General features: G+C 31.6%; 1 pseudogene; it reads left to right on the top strand.

Moving 5' to 3' along the window:
• Positions 1-25,022, top strand: part of LOC149555776 (isoeugenol synthase 1-like) — an 81,751-nt pseudogene extending 56,729 nt beyond the window's left edge.
• Positions 25,023-25,304: the final 282 nt, after the last annotated feature.

Genomic DNA, 25,304 nt, shown 5'->3' with positions numbered 1-25,304 from the left:
GAGCTTTACAAGATTGTTAGGTCTACCTTGATTAAAGGATTTAAAACTTACAATGAAGTAAGAACTCAGTTAAGATATTTACAAAGGTCTATTAAAACCAATTTGTTAAGAGATTTACCCTAATTCAATCTGCCAAAATTGATTCAATACCTGATCCTTCGATCTGCACTTACAATTATTGATTATGGATCTCCTCTCAATATCTTATTTGATCTCTTATCTAATATTTCTTTATTTCATATGTCCTTCACCACTTCATTAGGTCACTAGCTCTATTGCTTCACAACTTTCACTTGTAGCCTCCAAAACCTAACTCATTCGCATAATACTTTACTTCCTTCATCTCATCTATATCTTCCACACTATGAAATAGGGTTTGGATCTACCTATTTAAAGACATATGTAGATTCTTCTAGACATTTTCCTTTTCTTCTTCATCTGATTTATTTTCCTCTCTTCATAGGGATTAGTGATCCATATCACAATGTGTAACAACCATTGCAAAAAATTCTATGATCATTAAATTTTGTTTACATGTCGGCTCAAAATGGTTTACCTCAAATTTTTTACCATTTCAAACATTCTTGTTTACTCTGTGTTACTCAGCACATATTGTCTTTGATGCTCAGTTGTAATTGCTCTTCCTGTAGTTACTCATCCTTAACTGAATCGGCTCCTTCTCTATGACTTGACATCTATATGCTTTGTCTACTCAACATTCACTAAACTCGGCTTATATGGAAGTACTTAGCAACCAAAGACTTTACTGGCTCTTATAGAGCTCGACATATACATTATTATTTACAATTATTTACATGACACAACCTATATAGAGTAACTCGATCACAGTGATGACCGACTAACTCTGCTTTATAATTTGACTAAGTATTTGACACTAATAGACAACAAAACTTAGAGAGAAAAACAATCTCCCCCTTTAACATTAGTGGAAAAAACACTTTTTCATGATTACATCTTTACATTACAAATATGATAGTACTCCCCCGATGCCTATGACTTAGTTCTTATAGAATTTCAAAACTTTCTTTTACAACATAGTATACATATTTTAAATTACTCAAATATTTTGATGTGGCTTGTCATACCTTGTTTGACTTCTATCATTATGAGCTTTGTATCTCTGATTAATTATTTTGTATCTATCCTCTTGATCTCCCATGATTATTTCTAGCTTAACTATCCTCCTTTCACTTTTCTTTCTTATCATTTGTCCCCCTTGTTTTTGTCACTTATGTCTACTGTTGGGGCTCAATAGATGGAATCAAACCATATTTTTCAAAGAATGGTTTGTGAGTTTTAATGATCATGGCAAGAGCATGATCCCATGTGGCTTTTTATTGATTCCAAAACATGAATTTTTATCTCCAAATTTACAGCTAAGTCAATTAAGTTGTCAACAATAGAAAGATTATGATCTCTTTGAGCTAGATTTTTTTTCAAGCCAACTCTCATTGTATAACCTCCAAGTGAGGTATCAACATTGATTGTATGGAGATAAGCTTCTCTTGCATTCTGTTATCTATTGTATGTAACTCATCCAACCTCCCTTGTACAAAAAGTAATCTATTATAATACCTTGAGCTTGATCTAGCTAACTGAGATAGAGTTTTGTGATAATTTCATACCAACCTAAATCTTCTAAATGTTTTCCTGAAACTCATTTGTAAAGCTTGGCACATCACAAAGAATATTGTACAGATTTTGTATTTTCTAAACAAGTTATTGAATATTCCATACAATCCCCATCAATTCAACCTTTCTTACTTCAATTTTATTAGAAATTTTCTCCAATACTTTCTTTTCAAACTTTTTCTCTAACCAAGCCATTACCTTTTCATTTTCTTCAATATCTTCAGTGTTGAATTTTTCAATAATTTGCACTAACATATAATGGGGGCCTTCTCATAAATGGTCTACATATCAATAAAATCAACAAATATATCCTTAATTTCATGCAACACTTGCCTTTGTTTCTTCTCTCTCTTCATCTCTTCTTGTCTTTTCTGTCTTGTGTGAATGTCTTGCAAGATGACAATCTATTCAAATGTGAGATTATTTAAATCCTAATTTGGAAACTCAATAACATCATACAAGGTAATAGTAGTACCTAAAGAACTATCCTTTTCTCATTTTCCCTTCTTTAGAGTGTAGTTTCTCGACACATCTAGAGTTAGAGTAGGTGAAGGGGTATCACCACTTAGTCTAACTTGTATTTTAGTGCTAGAAATAGCAATAGTAGCACTCGGTATAAGTTTATTTGAAGGGTCTTGCACTTATTGTGCAAAATATGTCAATGATGGGATTAGAGTGTTAGTTGGTACACTCAGTTTAGTCTATGAAAATTCATTCTCTTTTTCTTTCTCCTTTCCTTTCTGTATTGTCTCCTTGTTTTTTTCATCGAGAGGTCCTGAGACTAGTGGTCCTTCTTGACTTGTAGTAGATTGGTCATTTAATTTTTTTTCTTTCTCCTTTTGTTCTATTAGTTTGTTAAAACCAACAACTTGGGCTTGTGTTTCTTCTACCTTAGGGTAGTCTCTTATTTTTTCTATTATAGGAGTGTCAAGTTGAGTGGCATGAATAGGAGATGTATTGCCTTGTGGGCTCAACACACCTGAATCTTCTTCATCACTATGATCATCTTCAATTGTTATAGTGTCCACTTCTTTCTCTTGTTCAACTTCTTTTGTGCTTAGTCCAAAAATGTTGTTCCACAATAATTCATTTTGTTTTACAATGGCATCAACTTTATTTTATAAAATCATGAATACTCTATATTTAGGAACAAATCAATTCCTATACTTCTCCAAAAATGTTGTCTTTTACTTATTTGTTAGCTCAATCATGATTTTGGCTAATGTGCCTTCTCTTATTTTCTTTTCAATTATAGTTTCTTGTTGACACTTTCCATCAAGTCTACTATAAAAATCATCTAGAATCTTATTTTCCAACTCTATAGGTGCTAGCTTGTGCTTAGCCATCATTTCTAAGATGGCCTCCTCTACTTAGACTTGACAACATCACTTAATGTTTCATACTTGACATATTTAAGACCTGATAAGCCTAGAGAGTTTCTAATGTTGTCACATACCTCATCAATATTTTTAGGCTTTGTATGCACTATGACTTGGTGGTTACCAGGTTCATTAGATTTAGTTATCTTTGCATCTTCTTCTTCAGCATCTCTTTTCTTTAGTAACCTTCTTCTCTTTGGCTGACCTTTAGTGGCTAACATTTTCCTCTTAACTGCATGTGTTCCACTACAATCTTTACTCGATTTTGTGATCTTTACCACACCTTTCTTTAATGGTGGCTTAGTAATGACTATTTCTTCTACCCTAGTTCTCAGTCTCTTTGGTGCAAGAGGAGAGAGGATGTTAGGTGTTACCTTCTTTGCATCCTTCTTCACCTTAGGCTCAGTGATTTTCACAATTTTGTCCTTCTTAACTAACTAGTGTGGTGACAAGTGCTAGGGCTTTGCCTTATTTCTTTGAACTCTCTTCCTCTTCCTCTACATCAATTTCATTGTGTTTATCCTCTCTAGGACCTTGTGTCAGCATTAAAGGTTCTTTACCTTTTTTTTGTGTGCCTAGCTTTCCTTCTAGGTCTTCAATCATTTTAGATTTCTCTTCTTATTAGTAGAAGCAATCTTGATATCCACAATTATTCTATCTTTTTCTACTTCATATTTTCCAAAGGGCTTTGTCTTTGCATCAATTTATTCATTGAGTGGTGTAACAATGGTTGCACTCACATCATCAATCTCATTTTCATAAAGGTAGGCTACCCTCGGCCTAGCTACCTGTACATATGTGTAATCAGTATCGACTAGAAAACACACATCGTTGTAATGCTTTTTGACTAAAGATGTTGGAATCCTTAATCACTTTCTCACTTTGTGCTTTAATTCTTTAAAATATCCATATAGAACATTATCAAAAATTTCTCTCAAATTTACAATGTACTCACTGCTCTTCTTAGTAGAAGGTTTTTCTTACTCGTATACAACATTTCCAACATTAGGAAGATAACTCTAAGTATAAAATAAAATACACATAATCAATGATCCAAACTTACACATTGAATTATTAGCTTTCCTAATTGATACTAGGTTCTTTTCTAGTTGCAAGCATTGTAGCTCGACAAGATCATATGTATGATCCTTCATCACAATTTTCTACACTTGATCAATAGCCATACACTGAACACTATTCAGTCAGCTTGACTAATAAATTTTTTGTGAAATCACTCTCACTGCAAACTCAATCAATGGATCAGTGATGGTTGAAATATACATGCCATGTCCATTCAACTCAGCCTTAGTATTTTCCTCGATAACTTCTTTGCTTTGACAATGCATAGTCATCTTCTATTCAAATGTTGGATAGCCTGTAACAGCATGTATCATCTTCTTTGTAATCGTGATCATCTCATTCTCTAGAAATAACTCCATATCATGAATTCTACTCAGCATGGCCTTGATCCATTCAATTTTGAAATTTCTCATAAAATCTAGAGCACATGTTAACCCTTTTCTCTTAACAATCTTGAATTTATCCTTCAGTAATCCTTCATCACATAATTTGTGAAATGCCACACGAATTTCATAATCTCCAACTTCACCAATTTTACACATATAACAACTTTGTACATCGTAAATCATAATAACCTTAGGTGGTATCGATCATAATGCACCCATTGAATCTCCTTTCACAAAAATTTTAGGTATAGCACAATAATTATGTGGAGGACAAGTGTCACTCTTCACCAATTTAACATATCTTACCTCTTCTTCTTGATTCTTCACCATTGGTGATGATGATGCTATTTTTGCATTTAAGGTTTTTTAACTTTTCTTTCTGAAAAACTCGGCACAACTTAAGATCAATACTCGATCGTACTTCAACAATAAATTTTCTCTCAATTGCCTCAAAATTTCTTCACAAATTGCTCAAATCGCTTTGTGCTCTCAAAATCTGAATGCAAGGTATGTAAAATGCCTTCAAAATAAAAATAATTTACCCTTTTTCTGTGCAAAACCTTTTACCACAAGTCTAGCCTTAAACCTTTTCTTTCCTCCATCTTCCTCCTTCAGCCTATAAACCCATTTGTTAGACAAGGCTCTTTTTTCTTCAAGTAAAGGGACCAAGCCCCAAGTCTTAATTTTTAACAAGGAGTCCATCTCCTCTTTCATGCCCAATTTTTATTGTTGTTTGGCATCTACCTATATTGCCTCTTTATACTCCTCTAGTTCACCAGAATCAATCAATAAAATAGAGTATAAAGAAGGAGAAAACCTTTCAGGAGGTCTACTCAACCTAGTAGAACATCTAACACTTATAGGAGCTTGTGAGATAACCTGTTGTTGTTGAGCATCAAATCCCAGTGGCATTTCATTTTTAGGAGTCTCATCCAAAGCCACATAATCTTCTTTGACATGTTCATGCTTCTTTTCCTGCAATTGTTCTTTGTACATGACCTTCTCATTGAATATAACATCTCTACTTCTAATTATTTTCAGATTTTCAAATCCCATAACTGATAACCATAGTCATCTATTCCATATCAAATGAAGGTACATTTGTGAGATTTAGCATCAAGCTTGGTTCTATTTTCTTTATCAACAAATACAAAAGCTTCACAACCAAACATTTTTAGAAATGAATAATTTACCCTTTTACCAGTCCATGCTTCCTTTAGAATACCACCATCCAAAGGGGCTGAAGGTCCTCTATTTATCAAATAGACAGTAGTGATTACGACATCTACTTAGAAATGAAGTGGAAGCGCAACATGCAATCTCATGCTCCTTGCATGTTCCATGATTGTCCTATTCATCCTCTCAAACACACCATTTTCTTGTGGAGTTCCTAGAATAGTCTTCTACCTTCTGATTCCATTAATAGAACAATAATCTTCAAAGGACTTGCTGCAATACTCACCTCCATTATCTGATCTGAGACACTTTAGCTTCTTTCCTATCTCATTTTCAACCAAAGCTTTCCGGGTAAAAACACAAACCTGTGTCACCCTTTTGTAAAAGATAAGGCTAACAAAAGTATAACTGTTCACCTTCAATGACATAAAATTGGTATTATTATTTTGAATTTGGAAATGAAGTAAACTAATGAAATGTGTAGAAATGGATGGATTTTAGGATTATAATTTTTAATAATTATTTAGAATAAGAATTGATATATTTCGTAATTTTTATAGATAAATTTTTAGGTGCTGAAAAACCCTGAAAATTAGGGGTCTAGTTCCCACCACAAAACTATATGTAAAAAAACTTATTTCCCTTTGATCTCATACTATCTTATAGATAACATATATATCTAGAACAATCAAAAATAAAAATTGGCTTTAGAACTATATTTTCTCTTTTATAAGAATTGAAATTTCAACTCACCTAAAATCAATAATTTTCATCTCCCACCACATTTTTCAAAACAAATCTATTCTAACCAGGAGAAAAATTATACATTCTAGAAGATCTCTCTCCTCTAGAAAGTCATATAATTTTTAAATTTTTTTGATATGATTTAATATTTTTTTCTTTCTCAAAACTAACATCTTTTCGAGTGTTAAAATATGTGGTTGTGAAAATTTTCAATTTCAATATACTATATCTAATTAAAACACTATAAACTCTACATGAGAATATTCTTGACTTTGAGCTCTATAAAATGGTGTTTATATGTTATTTTAAGAAATAACATAAAAAATAGTAAGAGTTATTAAAACACCACTTTTTTGAAATAATTTTGTTTCTTTAGTAATTGGATACAAACTAGTATAAAAAATACATTTAATAGACATTTCCAATTGGAAAAGTGTGAGACCATATATAACTTAGCTAGAATGAATTTATCTAGACCATATGTTAAAAAAAAAAATTAAAAATTAGATAGAAATACTCAAATTCGGTCAATTTGATAAGTCAACTTCAAAGGTGACATTTCTTTGTACTCTTACCCTTCATTTCTTGAAAGTTTCAAAGACATCTGATTTTTACTTCAAAAAATACACCCATGTCTTCTGAGTTGAGTCATCAATGAAACTAACATGGTAACGAGAGAACCCAAGAGATGATACCTGAGCTAGTCCCCACACATCCAAGTGCACTAGCTCCAACTTCTCACTCTTCTTCTCTTTTCCAACTTTGAGAAATCTAACTCTTCTTTGTCTACCATAAACACAATTTTCACATAACTCTAAATTAATATTTTTCAACCTTGGCAACAAATATTTAGAGTGAAGGATCTTCATCCCTTTCTCACTCATGTGGCCAAGCCTATGGTGTCAAACAACTGAATCTATTCTTACAACATTTATAGTACCTTTCCCTGCATTATCAATATCAGTAGCAACTAAAGTGGAATAAGTGTTCCCAGTACACAAGTACAATGTGCCAACCTTTGCACCTTTAGTTACCCTACATACATTGTTTGTAAACATGACTACACAACCTTGGTCCTTCACTACCCAGTTGTCTTGCAGAAATTAAGTTTCTTTTTAAATTAGGGACATGCCTTACCTCCTACAACATCCAATCATTTCCATTTGGCAACTTGCTCTTTATTTTTACTTTTCCAACAATAAGATAAGGCTCATCATCTCCCAAATATACCTGTCCAAAATCACCTTGAACATAATCTTGAAAATATTTCCTATGGGGTGTAGAATGGAATGAGGCCCCAGAATCTATTACCCATAAATCATTAGCATTATCTAAACATAAGATTAAAGCATCTTGTAAATCATTATTTTTAACATTAGCTTCTTACTATCATCTTCATTTTTGTATCCTTATTTGTTTTTTCGAGACATGTAATCTTTCTTCAGGTGATTAGGTTTTCCATAGTAATAGCAATCTTTCTTTCCTTTAGACTGAGAACATCCTTTCTTTGACTTCCCTCATGACTTTTCATGCAAAGGGCCTTTTCCTCTTTGACTTGTTCTTCCTCTATTCTCCACATTAAATGCAAAACCTAATGAGGTTGACGTTTCACCTGTGCTTTTCTATCCCATTTCCTCACTTAGGATAACACCAACAACTTCATCAAATTTCAAAGTATTTGAACTAGAGATAGAGTTACTTATAGCCATAACCAAGCTATTCCAGCTTTCTAGCAAAGAACATAAGATTAAGAGAGCCCTAACCTCTTCATCAAATGAAATTTGTATGGATGACAATTTACTAGTGACTGTGTTAAACTCATTTAAATGATTCGCTATAGATCCTCCCTCACCCATTTTTACATTAAATAAATGCTTCATAAGAAATACCTTATTTGAAGCTGAGGGTTTCTCATATAACTTAGCTAGTGCCTCCATCAACTCTACATTCCTTTTTGCCTTTGATATATTGAATGTTATAGATGGTGCAAAGCACAATCAAATAGATCCTAGTGCCTTCCTATTCAAGATCTCCTAATCTTCATCTGTGATCATTCATTTTCTCTTAGCTTTCCCTTCTAATGGCTTCCATAGATCCTTCTAATACAAATAATCTTCCATCTGCATTTTCCATAATGAAAAGTTTTGGCCATTGAATTTTTCAATCTTGAATTTGGCATCCTCCATTGCTCCCACTCAAATCTAAAAGTCATGTCAATCTATAGCAACAAACCTCACTCTGATACCAATTGTTAGGATTCAATAGATCTAGACCAATATATGAATAAATAGTTAAATATAGAAACAAAAGAAGAAAACCATAAGAACATAGATTTAACGTGGTTCACCCAAAACCTAGGCTATTTCCACCTACATAGTTGTCCAACCTTTCTTATTATCCAATGATTATATTACAAACCCTTGTAGCTCAATACTGCCGCAAGAACAACCTATCTCATTATACATCACGTTACCACAATCCCTAACCCCAAAGAATTATGAAATATGTACAATACTTCTCTAATCAATCACCAAAAACTAAAACTCAACACTCAAAATGTAAATGATTCTATTGCACTATTCTTTCCATAAACCTATTTTACTACATATTATCCTATACAGATATGAATTTTGGCATAATTTTATGTTAAGAATTGATGTAAAAGAAGTCATCAGATATATAGTTCCTTACATACCTTTCTTGACCATTTTGAGGTGGTGTGATCACCTTATCCATTAGATTGGGTGATCTTGACTTCATTTGTTCTACTACTTCCACTTTCCACTTTTTTCTTCTAGATTTTATTCATCTCCTTCTTTGTTTTTTTAGCATCCACTTTGCCTTTACCCTTGATGTGTTCATTGTTTGGTATGGTGCTCAGGTTCTGCAGTTCTTTCTCACATGTCCAACCTTGTGACAATTGGAATAAACTTTCTTAGGTGCATTGACCTACCTTCTAGTTGTCCAATTAGATTTTTCCTATGATTTGCATTCATATGCTCTATGTCCATACTTTTGAAAATTATAACAGTATCCATCAAATTTAGGTGTAGTAGATATATTTTTCATCTTTGATCTACACTCATGTACTTGATGTGCTTGCTTCTTGCAATAAAAATAGTCACCAATAAAATTAGGTTTAGGGTTTTGCATACCATTCTTGCTTCTACAAATGTTTGCAATATTTCCAAGTTTACCACAATGATAGCATGTAGGTTTTCCTTTTGATTTTGTATTCCTTAGCTCTCCCCTCTTGGATGATTCTCCTTTTTTAGTAGATGAATTTTCTTTGTATGCCCTCATCCAAAGGTGTTACTAAATGACCTTGGTGATCTCATCAGTTCTTCAAAATATTTTATTTCTTCACTAGACTTGTTCATCCTTTCCACAAGTTCTTTCTCAAATCTTGGCTCATTCCTTAGTAGGTCACTTTGTGATCTCGGATTTTCTATCTCCATTTCTTTCTTGTTCAGTTCTTGATTTGCAAGTATCAGTTGATTCATCATGTCTAGCTGAGTGTTTGAAATATTTTGTACATCAAATGACCTTTCTTTAAGTCTAGTAGCCATTTGTCTTTTATCTTCTTTGGTCATTACTTTGTCTTCTTCATCTTTCTTTTTTTGTGCGGTCACTTCACATAGCCTTACTGACTAGATTTCATATTCTCTTTTCAATCCTCTAATTTCTTCATTCAGAATATTGTTCTTCTCCAATAGATATGCAATAGCTGCATAACTTTCACTAGAACTTCCATCATCAAGAAATCCTTGTGTATCAACTCCTTGATAAAGTGTGTCATTCTATTGAATGGCCATATCTTTTCTCTTTCTTAGGGATTTCCTCAGTTCCTCTCTTGCTACTTAAAGTTTTTACATTATGAGATGGATGTATATCATTTGATTGTCAATAATCTTTCCCAATTCGTAAGCCTACATCTCCAAGAAGTAAACTCTTAAGCTATTAAACTTCTTTCAAGAGAACTAAGCTCTGATACCAATTGTCAAAAGTTTATTGGGAAACTGAGATATTGAGAGGGGGGCATGAATCAGGATCCATAAAAACTTTTATCCTTCAAAAAAACTTTATTGTATTCACCATGTTCACCATCTCATATCTAGCTTATGTATAACATAACTTGAAATATCAAATGCTGAAATAAATCTAACTGTGTATCACATCCATGAAATGTAAACACATAAAAAAAAATTTTAAAATTGGTAACCCAAAAACCCTCCAAGGTGAAAGTAAAACTAGGGTGGGGATGACACCCACAAATATTCACTAGTGAAGAAACAAAGTTAGCCTATTAGGACTACAAATTTGATCACTTTTGATGATCTACCCTATGAAGGGCCTACCCTATTAAGAGCTTTACGAGACTATTAGGTCTACCTTGATTAAAGGATTTAATACTTTAAATGAAGTAAGGACTTTGTTAAGAGATTTACAAAGGTTAATTAAAACCACTTTGTTAAGAGATTTACCCTGATTCAATCTGAAAAAAATTGATTCAGTACCTAATCCTTTAGTTTGCACTTACAATTGTTGATTACATATCTCCTCCTTCCAATCTCTTATCTAATATATCTTTATTTTTTCCTTCACTACTTCATTAGATCACTAACTCTATTGCTTCACAACTTTCTCTTCAATCCTCCAAAACCTAACTCCTTTGTATAATACTTCACTTCCTTAACCTCCAAAACTAACTCCTTCACATAACACTTCACTTCCCTCATCTCATCTATATCTTCCACACTATGAAATATGGTTTGCATCTGCCTATTTTAAGACATTTGTAGAGTCTTCTAGATGCTTCCCTTTTTGCCTCTTCATCTGATTAGTGGTCCTCCCTTCATAGGAATCAGTGATCCATGTCAAAATGTGTATCAACCATTGTAAAAAAGTCTACAATCATTAAATGTTGTTTTCATGTCAGCTCAAAATGGTTTACTCAAAGTTTGTACCATTTCAGACATTCTTTTTCACCCTTTGTTACTCGGCACATATTATCTCTAACGCTTAGTTGTAATTGTTCTTCCTAAAGTTACTCAACCTTAACTGACTTAGCTCCTTCTATATGACTTTGCATCTATATGCTTTGTCTTTTTGGTATTCATTGAACTCGTCATATATGGAAGTACTTGATGACCAAAGACTTGTTCAGCTCCTATATAGAGCTCAGCATATACATGATTATTTATAAGTCTTACATAAGTCAGCTTATATAGAGTAACTTGGTCGTAGTGATGATTGACCGACTCTGCCTTATATATGACTAAGTGTTTGACACTAATAGATAATAAAAGTTAGAGAGGCCAACAACACCATCACTTACCTGAGATATTCACCCTCTATGTCTACCTAATATTTATCATCCTATGTATCCCCTCTCTTACTGGATCTCTCACATGTTCCCCCATCTATTTTATTTCCTAATTATTCTCTCTTTGCAATCCCCCCCCCTCTCTCTCTCTCTCTCTCTCTCTCTCTCTCTCTCTCTCTCTCTCTCTCTCTCTCACACACACACACACACACACACACACATGAAATTTATTGTTTAAAATTTAAGATAATAGTTTAGGGTTTATTTTAGTGTAAGAAAATACACTATGGTTATGGTTATAAGTATAGTTTTGATTAGGTTTGTAATTGTTATAAGGATTTCTTTTTAGTATTAAGATTATTGTAAGGCTGAGGATTTATATCATGATTATAATTAAAATAAATATTTTTATTACAAATTTTCAAGTTCATTTATTAGTTTTAAAAATAAACTTTCTAATTTCATTAAAAAAAGTGTAAAATCTTTAAAACTAAAGTTTGTATTTTTTAAATTTTTCTTAAAATGATATATTTTCATGATAAATTTAATTTATTTATAACTTTTTTTCTCATTTTTAAATTTAGATATAATATAATTTTCAATTAAAATTTTTAAAATCAATGTTTTTTCCATTCAAACTTTTTGAACAAACAGGGTTAAATAATATTTTTAGTAACAAAGATTGAGATAATTAATTAATTAATTTGAGTAAATTACTAACCAATCATTTCATTCCTATTAATCAATAAATTTAAATTCTAAATAAAATAGAAAACAACAATGAACATAACAAATATATAATGTTAATAATTTTTTGTATACATTTATATGAATCTTTACTAATTATTAATCACTTTCTTATTTTAAAACACAAATATTCAAAATTTTCCTCTCTAGTTAGTTATAAAAGAACACAAGGGTTAGTGAGTAGCCGAGTTGGTGTGAAGGCGAGTCGTGAGGCGTAGTGTTAGGCTAATGATCCTGGTGCTACGCATCAACTCCGGTTCGAGTCACACTATGTTTACCACAAACCCTTTTGCCAATAGTGGCATGTTGTGATGGTTAAGTTGTTGCGTTGTTATCCTTGCCATAAAGGTTCAAATCTCATGGGGATGAGGTCCCCCATTTGTGGCCTCACTGGTTCATAGCTCTAGGTCAAAGCGTTTACCCCTCTTTCAAAAAAAAAGTTTTAGTTATAAAAAAACACAGTTCTTAATTTCATACAAAGTTATAAAATTTAATAAACTTAAATTTCTACGAGGTTTCTTTTCCATTGTAAATTTTATATCTATTATAAACTAATGAATAAACTAAAAAGTGGAATTCTATTTTTATTTTTATTTTTTCTTAATATATTTGATCTTCAATTATTTCAAAAATACTTTACTTTCTCATTTTAAAATAAAACTTTATTAATATTTATTTATAATTTTTTATTTGTAAAAAAAATATAATTTTAGAAATTGTCAAAGAAATGGTTGTCCATTTATAGTGATATTGAAAAGATAAACTTTAATCACCTTTTTAGTAATAAAGAGTGCAACCAATTTTGTTTAGTAAATAAGTAAGAAATCTTAATAATAAAACAAAACATGCAATATAATCTCACATTCCATACTTTTTTGGAAAAAGAATGAAGTTGTACTCTTGTCATATTAATTTCTAAATAATTGTTCAATAAATAAGATCATAAATTGAGTAATTAAATACATCGATACGGAGGTTGGAATGAAAGGCCAAAGACTTGAGTTTCATTAATGACAATGGATAGGCCTGTTAGAAGTAAGCCTATATGTCAATGGTTGTAATTATTAATTTTGTTGGATTCTTTGTAACTCACATTGTTTTGTTTCAATTTTTATTGCACTATCAAATAATTTGCAACATCTCTCCATCCTTTCTATTTTCACTTCTTGCTTTTTTCAGATTTGATATTTCTCCTACTCTTTTTTTAGACCCAGTGATCAATAAAAAATTTAAACCATGAAAAATTCAAAGAAAAAAATAAAAAATGCAACAACCAATATGTCATATGGAAGAACTATCATGAAATAAAATAGACCAAGAGACAAAATATAGTTCATCAATACTATTATTTCTAATGAAAGAACACATTACCTACTCATAGTCATAAGCAATTATTTAACATTCAAAGTCATAAAACCATTCTTGACATAAAGTTAAATTCAAATTTTCCCTGTGACAATCAAGAATAAAACCATTTTTGACATAATTTTCAATAAAAAGAAACTTACCTCTATCCTGGAGTCTTTTTTGGAGATAATGCATCTTTATTAGAAATTTTAATTTTGAATGAAGTGGGAACAATAAACTCTCAAAAAGTAGTTTCTTTAAAACCCTAGCAAAAAAATGTTGAACTCCCAATGAAATAGAAGCATTCTCCTTCTGCACAACTCCTTTTATTTTTCTTGAATCCACAACTTCCTTTTCCCAAGATTTCTATTTTCTATTACTAACACTAATATGTGCAACCCAATTGGGCGAACTGAGCTGCTTAGAATCAACTTGGAATTATCTTCTAGATATGGTAGCGGTGAAAGAACATTCTCGCCTCCATACTTCTAGATATGATGATTGAAACAAATTTGACAATGCTTAATCAAAAATAGCAAATGGTTTGTGAAAGGCAAAGTGAATATTGTTAAAAACTTAGGAAATATTTGATGTCATCTCATAGTAGAAATCTGTAAAAAAAAAATTATATGAGATTAGTTATTACCATGTTAATATACTGTAAATTATTTTCAGATTAATTTATAACTATCTTCAAAACATTTACGATTGTCTGAGTTTCATGATTTTATGGTCTTTCATGAATTCACTTTCATTCCTATTAGTTAGTTTCATAGATTTTCATTTTTGGTATTACATGGATTTCTAGTCCTTCATAGATTTTAGAGTCTTTATATGACTGAAGATCCTCTTAGGTAATTAATTAAGTTGGACACACTCATATTGAACACTTTTATTCTTACTTTTATTTTTTTTATTAAGTCCCAGTTTAGACTTTCTGTAAGGAATCAAACTTGACCATGAGCAATCCATGGCCATGTTGTTGTTAAAATCTTCTCTGGCAAGAGAAATTTTATGATTTGAAGGCAGTTGTGCTGAGTACGGTGACGGAAAACAAAATCAATTTGACATTACATAACTGACGGACTCAAAAAAACCATTTATCGCTATATATCTTACATGTCATTGCAGATTTTTTTTGCATGAGTTTCAAGTCCTTAACTATTTCCCTGCTCCCATATAAACTTTTCCTAGGAGTAAGTTTATCGGCTTTAAAATGGTATGAAAGAAATGATAACTAGGTAATATATATTCTATATGTAAAATACGTCGAGATGCATTGAGGTGTTCAATTTTTTTTATGCATATTAAAAGTGAATAATGAAAAATTTCAACGCTTCGATGGGCGTATTTTACATATAGAGTATATATTAGCTAGTAGCAATCCTGACGCGTAGAACACATTGAATAATTAATTTGATTATGTTTAAAATATAACTTTACAATTTATATCATCATTAGGTTTAGTATTAGGATTACTATTACTATATATTTATTATTATAATAATTAGGAATACGCTTTAGTGTTAATGTGTTTATGAGTGGAAATGTGCTTAGTGTTAATATTAAAGTTAGGGAGAGTGTTAGGGTCACTGGACTTATATTATCATTACGACTATAGTTTATGTCATGATCAATATTAGTTGCTAGGGTTAGGATAAAAGATTATGTTAATAGAATGGTTAATGTTATGACTATATCTAGAGTTGGTGTTAGGGTTAAAGTTTAACATTTAGGCCTAGAGTTAGGCTTGGGATTATGGCTAGAGTGTTTGTTTAGATCATGGTTTGTATTATGGTTAGGATTGAAATCTTGATTAAGTTTGAGATTATAGCTTAGGATTAGGATTATCTTCAAGGTTAGGATTTACGTCATGGTTAGTATTATGGTTAAGATTTAGGTTTCAACTAGAGTAAGATTAGGGCTTAGAATTAAAGGATTTTCATTAGGGCTAGAGTTTACATCGTTTTTAATATTAGTGTTAGAATTAGGATAAAGGTTTTAAGTTTATGAAATTGTTAGGGTCAATGTTGTATTTAGGACAATAATTTAGTTTAATTTATGGGTTAATAGTTAGGTCAATGGTTAAGGATTTAGGATGAGGGTTTATCATATAGGTTTATGATTTAGCTCAAGATTAGAGTTTAGGTTTTAGAATTTATAATCAGGGTTTAGAAATAAATTTTAAGATCAAGTTTTATCTTTAGGATCCATGCTTATGGTTAGGGTTAAGGTTTGCGTATGCATTTATAATGGTTTTTTAGTACTATGGTTGCAGTTAGGGTTAGGGTTAATATTAGGGATTAAAATTTATAAATATACTTAGGATTCAAATTTATCAATTTTAGGATTATAGTTAGGTAAATGGTTTAAGGGTCGGTTTTTGAAATAAGTTTAGAGTTAGGGTGTACATCATGGTAAGGGATAGGGATAGGGTTATCATAAGGGTTAGGGTTAGTGGTATTATTACAATGAAGGTTATAATTATGGTTAGTATAAGAATTATGATGAGGGTTAGGAGTAAGGGTATTGTCTAACTATGCTTTGGTTATGATTCAAATTGAGCTTTTGTTAGGATTCAAATTAGGGTATGGTTATCATGAATGTTAGGGTTGGGTTAAAGGTTATGGTTAAAGTTTAAGATTAAATTATAGCTAGTGTTAAAATAGGGATATATTAGTTTAATTAATGTTATGATTTAAGGAAAATTAAGGTTAGAGTTAAGGTTAGCTTAGGATAAGGTGCAAATTAGAGGGAAAATCTTTGATTTATAGTTAGGGTTGAAGATAACTTTAAAGTTGAGAGTTTGGTTATGGTTAGAGTTAATTTATTGTTAGGATTTTATTATACTTTGGGGGGTATTAATAGAGTTCAATTAGGGTAATATATTATTTATATTACTCTTAGGATAATGTTGAGGTTTAGGTTTCAAGTTGGGTTACATATCATTTAAAACAAGGGTCATGCTTCATGTATGTACATGTGTATATGTATGCATGTATCTCAAATGTAATATTATAATTTAGGATTAGGGTCAACTTGTTTTAATTTTATGTAAGTTAGGCCTCAATTAGGTTTTGAAATAGGGTTTTAGTGTAAAGGTTATAATTAGGCTCAATTTTGGGGTAAGATTTAGGGTTATGACATTGTTAGGGTTTATACGAGTATAATTTAACATTATTTAGGGGTTAATATTAAGGTCCACAGTTAAGAATTTAGGATAAGGATTTAGCATATAAATTTATGATTAGGTTCAAGATTATGATTTAGGGTTTATCATTTATAATAAGGGTTTAGAAATTAAATTTTAAGATCAAGGTTTATCTTTAGGATCGATGCTTCTGGTCAGGGTTAAGGTTTGTGTATGTGTTTACAATGAATGGTTAGTATTATAATTGCAATTATGATTAGGATTAATATTAGGGATTTGAGTTTATAAATATGGTTAGGATTAAGATTTATCAATTGTAGGATTATGGTTAGGTAAAGGGTTTTATGTTAGTTTTTGAAATAGGGTTAGAGTTAGGATGAAGGTTATAATTATGGTTAGTGTAAGAATTATGATGAAGGTTAGGACTAAGGGTATTGTTCTAGCTATGCTTTGGTTATGATTCAAATGGGGATTTTGTTAGGATTCAAATTAGGGTCTAGTTATCATGAATGTTAGGGTTGGGTTAAAGTCTATGGTTATGCTTTAGATTAAATTATAGTTAGAGTTAAAATACAAATATATTAGTCTAGTTAATGCTATGATCTAAGGAAAATTAAGGCTAGAGTTAAGGTTAGCTTAGGGTTAGGTGCAAATAAGAGGGAAAATATTTGATTTATAGTTAGGGTTGAAGATAACTTTAAAGTTAAGTGTTTTATTATGGTTAGATTTAATTTATTATTGGGGTTTTATTATATTTAAGGAGAATATTAGAGTTCAATTAGGGTAATAAATTAATTATATTACTTTTAGGTTTAAGTTGAGGTTTAGGTTTCAAGTTGGATTACATATCATTTAAAACTAGGGTCATGTTTCAAGTATGTGCATGTGTTTCTATATCCATGCATCTAAAACTTAATATTATAATTTAGGATTAAGGCCAACTTGTTTTAATTTTATGTAAATTAAGCTTCAATTAGGTTTTGAAATAGGATTTTAATGCAAAGGTTATAGTTAGCCTCAATTTTAGGGTTATATTTAGGATTTAATTTATCAAGTGACCCTTTTTTATGCAAGATTAAAAAAATAGGATTAGAATTTACTTAAGATCTACTAAACAACCCTAATTTATTAGAAGTTATTGAAGCACTTATTATATTCTTACCAACTTTAATACTAACATTTATATGTTAATATTAGGCAAGAGCCTACAACACAACTAAGCCTCTTATGTGGGAGGTCTTGGGTTCAAATTCACTTAACACATATAATAAATAATTACAAAACATAACAATAATTAATGTAGGCTTTGGCCGTTTACCGATATTAAAAAAAACATTTATATGTTAATATGATATTTATATTTTTTAACATATTTAAACAATATTTTGGTTGCATTAAATTAATTTAAAGTTTATGAACTTTTCTTTTTCATTTTTAGTGACTTTTACAGTAAAATCTTGATTGTAGTAGATTTTTTAAATATGTTTTTAAATATTTGAAAAATTCAATTACTAAATAGAAAATATAAATATTAATAGTTTTATGCATGTCTAAATAATAATAATTATGATGTAGCTTGTTTAAGAAAATAGATTGAGTTAGGAAAAAATCTAGATTTTAATAAGATGTTTCTTTTCTTTTTTTTTAATCAAAAAGTGACATAGCACTTATATAATATATTTATTAATAAACTAGTTCAAGGGCTCATCAGAGAAAGAACTAGCAAGAAAACTTTGAATCGTTGCTGAAGTACAAAAGTGTTAAAAGTTGATATGTCATACCAGGCATACCTACAACAAAATACAATTTCTCTGCACTAAGCAAGAGTTCCCAAAATATGATATATATCAATACTCAACAATGATCAGGGTCCAATTATGCCAATGAACCTCTCCTTCTGAAAGATTTAACTAAAATCAAGAAAGCATTGAACCTCCTGTCTAATTGGAGCATTTGTGAACCAAAAAATACCATCCAAAACAACTTCTGGGAGATGAACCATGAAGGCCAACTCTAAAATTTCCATTTTCAGCAAAAAGATGAATCCTCATGCACAAAGAATGTGCAAACTAATAGCCATGAGTCGATCAATTATAGTACTAGTTTCTATTAACCTTCATTCATCTTCTTTGTGTCCCAAATATGGCACTCTACTAAGCATAGGAATTTCAAAAAAATAACCTCTGAATGGCAAGATTCAAATATGGAGCCTTCACAACCAAGATTAGCTAAACAATTAGCTAGTTTATTGCTCTCCCTCAGAGTATGAGAGAAACAAGTAGCTTGAAAAGAATCAATTAAATCCCAACATTGTTGAAGGATATAGGCTAGTTTCCAAGTATGAGAAGATCATGAGAGACAAGAATTTATAATTACCTGAGAATCACCTTCAATATGGATGGTGGAAACATTACATCTCTTTGCCAAAATTAGACCTGCCAATAGGGCTTGAGTTTTTGCAAGGTTGCTAGTACCAATTGGTAAAACATATGCTTTGATTGCAACTACTTCACCTTGCCAATTCCTAATACAAGTACCTAATCCTTACTTACCAGGGTTCCCACGAGAGCAACCATCAAAATTTAACTTTAGAAAATTTCTAGAGGGGGGAGACCATTTTACATGAAGTCGATCGAATTGATGATTAGAATTCTAGTTTGTAGAGAAACCTAGAGGTAACTTAATTTGTTTCCACAATTTTAGAAGATAATCACAAGCAGTAAAAATATATTATTCATACAATTGAATATATTTGCATTTACTATTTCTGAAATTGCATTCTCAATCCCATCTAGAACAGATTCTAGGTTTAATTTTTCATTACAAAAAATGATCTTGTTATGTTCCCACCAGATGGCCCACACCACAACAGCTAGGATGCACTTCCAAATACTAGCAAATAGAGATCTTGAGAATAGAACTGGCCAAGATTGTAATAGGTCCCAAAGACTATTTGGCAGAGGTAAAGACATTTGAAGCTTATTCAACACAAAAATCCAACACTGAGAAGAAAAGGGACGCTGGAGAAGGAGGTGATCTGTAGATTCTAGCTCCTTGTTGCATAATTTGAAAATAAAAGATTCAGCAATACCTAGCCTAGACATCCATTCGCTGGTGAGTATTCTTTTTCTAAGGGCTAGCCAAGCAAAACATCCAGCCTTGGGCAACATAGTGGAGTTCCAAAAAAAGGAAAGCTCTACACTTCCTGCTTGAATTATATGTTTGTCGTAGACCATAATAACCTTCCTTGATTGAATAATCACCACCTTTGGTTGGGGCCCATATAACTATATCTTCCCTATTAGAAAGAAAAACAATTCTTTTAGCAAGAGAGTCCCTCAAGGAAAGGAGACTTGGCTGACTAAGAAGATGTGTTGGAGGTTCTTTCTAGAGAACCCTTTTTGAATGAATTTCAATAGCCAAAACATAGCCCCAAAAAGAGGAGCCCCACTTAGCTTTTAGGACATGGCATGCTTCATCCAACTTTTCTTGTCTACATAGAGGGGGAAATCCATTCCTTGAGTCTTCCCAAAACTTTACTTTCTCTCACTGTGAATTTCCCAAGTAACATAATTACAAACAATATCCTTTGAAGACATCATAAAGTTCCATATGGCTGAACCTAAAGGAGGATAAGACAGTAAAAATTTTGGAAGCACTTGGAGAATCTAAATATTTTTCTTGCCTGATTGAACGCCATTTTGCATGAGATTTTGTATACATTTTCCACACCAGCTTGCCCCCAAAAGCCTTATTTCTAGTAGCAATATCATGCAACCCCACACCCCCAGATGCCTTATCATGAGACATTTCAAGAAAAGAAACAAGAGGAAGCTTCTTTTTATCTGACAAAATTCCTTTCCATATAAAGTCTTTGATAATCTTTTGAATTTGCAAGATTATAGAACAGGGAGCATTAAGAATTGACAAGTAATAGTTTGGGATAGTTGTTAGGATAGCTTTAGCTAGCAAAATATGGCCTAACAAAGATAACCATCTAGCTTTCCAAGTAGAGATCCTAGCCCTAATTCGATCAATGATAGAAAGCCAAAAATTTGTCTTGTTTGTTCCCATGAAAAAAGGAATTCCAAGATAAACGGATGGGAGATGATCCACCGGGAAACCCAAAGTTGAAGAAATCCTTTGAGCTACTGCATCATTAGTGTTGAAAATAAAAATTTTGGATTTTTTGGCATTGATTCTCTGACCAAAAACTTCTGAATATAGGTCCAAGGCATATTTAATATAGTTAGCTTCCTTTACATTTGATGTACCAAAAAGAAGAGTATCATCAGCAAATAGGGAATGGGTAACTGTGATAGATGTACGAGGAATCAAAATTCCTTGCCATAAGCCCAATTGTGAAGATCTATTGATGAATCTGCTGAAAGCATCAACCATAAGAATAAATAAAACTTGAGATAGTGGATCACCCTAACAAATCCCTTGAGAAGAGGGGAGAAAACCAGTTGACTCTCCATTAATAATGACTGAAAACCAAGCACCAGAAATACAATTTTTGATCCATCTGCACCACTTATCTAAAAAACTAAATTTGGAAATAACTTTAAAGAGGAATGACCATCTAACCCTATCATAGACCTTCATCATGTCAAGCTTGATCACAAAACTAGACAACTAATGAGAATTGATAGAATGAAGAGTCTCATGTGCAACAATAGCACCTTACCATGTTTCTCTTCCTAGCACGAAACCACCTTGATCTAAAGAAATGATATGAGGAATAAATTGCTGAAACCTCATGTATATAGCTTTAGTAATCAATTTATAAATCATTTTTCATAAAGAGATAAGGCCTAAAGTCAGCAAAAGAGGCCAGCTGCTTAACTTTTGGAATAATATTAATGTTAGTTGAGTTGAAGCTCTTGATCATCTTGGCATTCCTTCTTGACTCTTCAACCACTACTAATAAATTAGAACCAATAAAATCCTAGCATTTTTGATAAAAAAGAGTTGGGGCTTTGTTAGGTGGGAATGAAGATACCACTTTTTTAATTTCTTTCAATGTGAAAGGGGCAAGCAACATCCTATTATGATCTGCTGTAATAAGAGGGGGGATACAACTAATAAAATCATTAATCAAATTGTCATCAATAGGATCCAAATGAGGGGGATCCAAGAGATTTCAAAAAAAGCCAACACCTTCCTCCTTAATACCATTGTCATCTTCTATAAGATGACCAGATTCTAAGTGCTTAATTGAAAAAATAGTGTTAACTACCCTTTTAACTCTAGCAGTTTCATGAAAAAAATTTGTGTTCTTATCACCATCTCTTAACCATAGTTCAAGAGACTTTTTTCTCCAATAAATCTCCTCCCTATTGCAAATCTCCTCCCATTCTTCTTTCAAGGATTTTTGCTAAGACCTTTTTGAATGATGACTGAATTTACCTTCTCAAGTTTTTCTGAGACATCTTGTTTTTGCTTGAACACATTTTTAAAAACCTTCACATTCCACTCCTTGATCATCCCTTTCATGTAAAGAAGCTTTTTAGAGAACTAAAGCATCTTAGGATCCTTAAATGTTGGAGCATTAATCCACCAACATTTTAAAAGCATAATAAAATTAGGATGCCTAAACCACATCTGTTCAAACTTAAAAGGACTAACCTGATAAAGACGTTGCGATATGTTGTTCTTTGATATTAATAACTAGACTGGAAAATGATCTAATGCAGCAAAAGGTAAGATTTTGGATTTAAAACTAAAACTCAATAGCTTCCATGATTATGAAAACAAGAAACTATCCAGTCTCTCAACAATTTCTAGAAAACCAATACGTCGATTAGTCCATGTGTATAATCCATTGTCAAGAAAAATGTCACTTAAATTATTATCTTCTACAAATGAAGAAAAATCTTGGATAGTTCTAATAGGCAGACAAATTCCCCCTTTCTTTTTAGACATTGATAGTAATGCATTGAAATCCCCACCCAATATAAAATTCATTTCTCTTTCTTGTTGGATAAGATTCGTCAGTACACCCCAAAGGTTCCTCTTATCATTTGTAGATGTGGGACCATATATGTTGAAGATAAGGAATTTCAAATCAAAGTGTTTAACTTTCAGCAACTGCCAATTGGAATCTTGCCCAATAAGAATACCATGAATACTTTTAGCATTCCATAAAATTGCTAAACCCCCAGAGGCCCCATGCCCCTCTACATGAACTAAAATCCAATTAGTCCATTTAACCAATGTCTTATTAAAAACTTGTTCTAATAATTTAGTTTTTTGAAGAAGAATAATATCTCCTTTTGTAGAATCTAGCAACTGCTTGATCCTACCTATTTTGTCAGAGGCATTGATACCTCTGACATTCCACATAATGATTTTCATTGTTGACAAGGAGAACCTCTCATTCTCCTTGTCAATCTTTTGACTGATGAAAACTTATCATCAAGAGTGGATTGAATACCAGCATCCACTTCCAATAACGTCTTTGCAGATTTCGGCTTTCTACCTCTCTTTTTTGGAGTCTTCATCACTGCAGTGAGAGCAATAGGGGATTGATCTAATGAAAAATGAATTGAGAAGTCAAAATACCCTCTATCTATGTTATTTCCATTTTGTTGAGTACTTTCTGATTCTTGACCAGTCGGATTCATCACATTGGCATCATTTAATTCATTCAAAATGTGGCCTTCTTCAGATAAATTAGCCGTCCTCATTTGAGATTCTACAAGCTCATTGATCTGACAATAATCTAAAGGAAGCTTCAATTTATTTATATCATTCAAGTGATGGGCTACTTCAAGATTAGTAGATGCTAACAATTTAGGTTGGATGAGAGCATTCATCTAAAAATTGTCAAATGATTTTGGATATAAGGAATTAGTTGTTCCTTCCTGTACTTCATTAAGACCTAGGGGATTTTCCACATTCACCAATTGTGTCCCATTTGGACAATTAGATTGATTAATAGACATTATGTCATCCGGGTGAATAATTTCCATTATAGAAACTCCTTCCTCAATTGCAATTTCATGAATCAAATCAGATGCAAAAGTTAGGGTTTCACCATATATATATTCGCATGCAAAGTTTGGTGAAACCCTAGCATGCACAAAATTCGTATATATATATTAAAATCTTTCTATGGTTTATACATATTTAATAAATATTTATATTCTAATCATGAATACTTTTAAAATAAAATCTATATTTTAATAGAAACTTTCTATAATATTATAGAAATATTTGCATTCCTTTTAAATTTAAGTTATTAAAGAACAAATAGAAACATTTCAATCACAACTAAACTTTCTCTATTTTTTACATGTTTTAGAAACATTTCTATCCTTTTTAAATTTAAATCATTAAAAAATAAGTAATAAATAGAAACATTAATAATTATTTGTACTTTTTTTTAAAAAATATGGAGTCTTCTCCACAAAACTCAAATTGCTAAATCTCAAATACATCATGTCTATCTAATGATTAGCCCAATAAATTAAAATGTTATCTATATCCATTTTTTACTTAAATATAGTTTGTAATGTTTCCAACAATGTAAATATTTATCAGCGATATCCTATACTGTTACATTGAAAATATATAGTAAATGGCAATAACAATGCACGAATTTTATACAATAAAATCTACTAAATTGCAGGATTCAAGGAAACAACCATCACCATAAAGGACAGTGGAGATCAAAGTTGAAGATCTAGTGTTGGATGGTCTGTATCTGCTCTAACAACTCTCTATCATTATTTAATTTCTCCCTTTTAATGGTTCCCTATTTATTTATGCAGACTGTCGTATTTGCAGCATATAAAGATGGGTCACAAAATGAAGACAAGTCAGTCCTAAATCTACCTGAGGTATGTATTGTCTTAGATCACAAACATAATTTTGAGAAAGGGACACACTTTCATTTGATTAGATGAATATGTATCTGAAATCATAGTAATTATTTAGAATGAGATTAATAATAACATGGTAATGTGTAGTCAGCAGCATTTACGAGGGGACTAAATTGTGCAGTGCGAATCGTTGACTCGGGGTAGTTCCACTTGACTTCGCAACAAATAGTCAAAGGATTATGTGTAAGGATTAGTTACATTTCAAGAATTTTTTATAAGTGTAGGATCAGATATTTTAATAAGGAAGGAGTTTAGTTTTTGCAAAAATCTTTTTCATTGAGTGTAGACGAACAAAGGAATAATTAAATAGACAATGGAGGCGATGGTATTTTGTTCAAGCATCCTTGTTATGCAGAGTAAGTTTTGAGATACATTTATATTGGACCACAATTGTTTTTGGCATACAAACCCCCTTCTTTGAATGCC

The sequence above is a fragment of the Cupressus sempervirens genome, chromosome 5 (assembly GCF_028749045.1).
Source record: "Cupressus sempervirens isolate cs-2001-9-10 chromosome 5, ASM2874904v1, whole genome shotgun sequence".
NCBI classification, from domain to species: domain Eukaryota; kingdom Viridiplantae; phylum Streptophyta; class Pinopsida; order Cupressales; family Cupressaceae; genus Cupressus; species Cupressus sempervirens.
The sequence above is the reverse complement of the archived record's forward strand: the minus strand, read 5'-3'. Positions and strand labels throughout refer to the sequence as shown.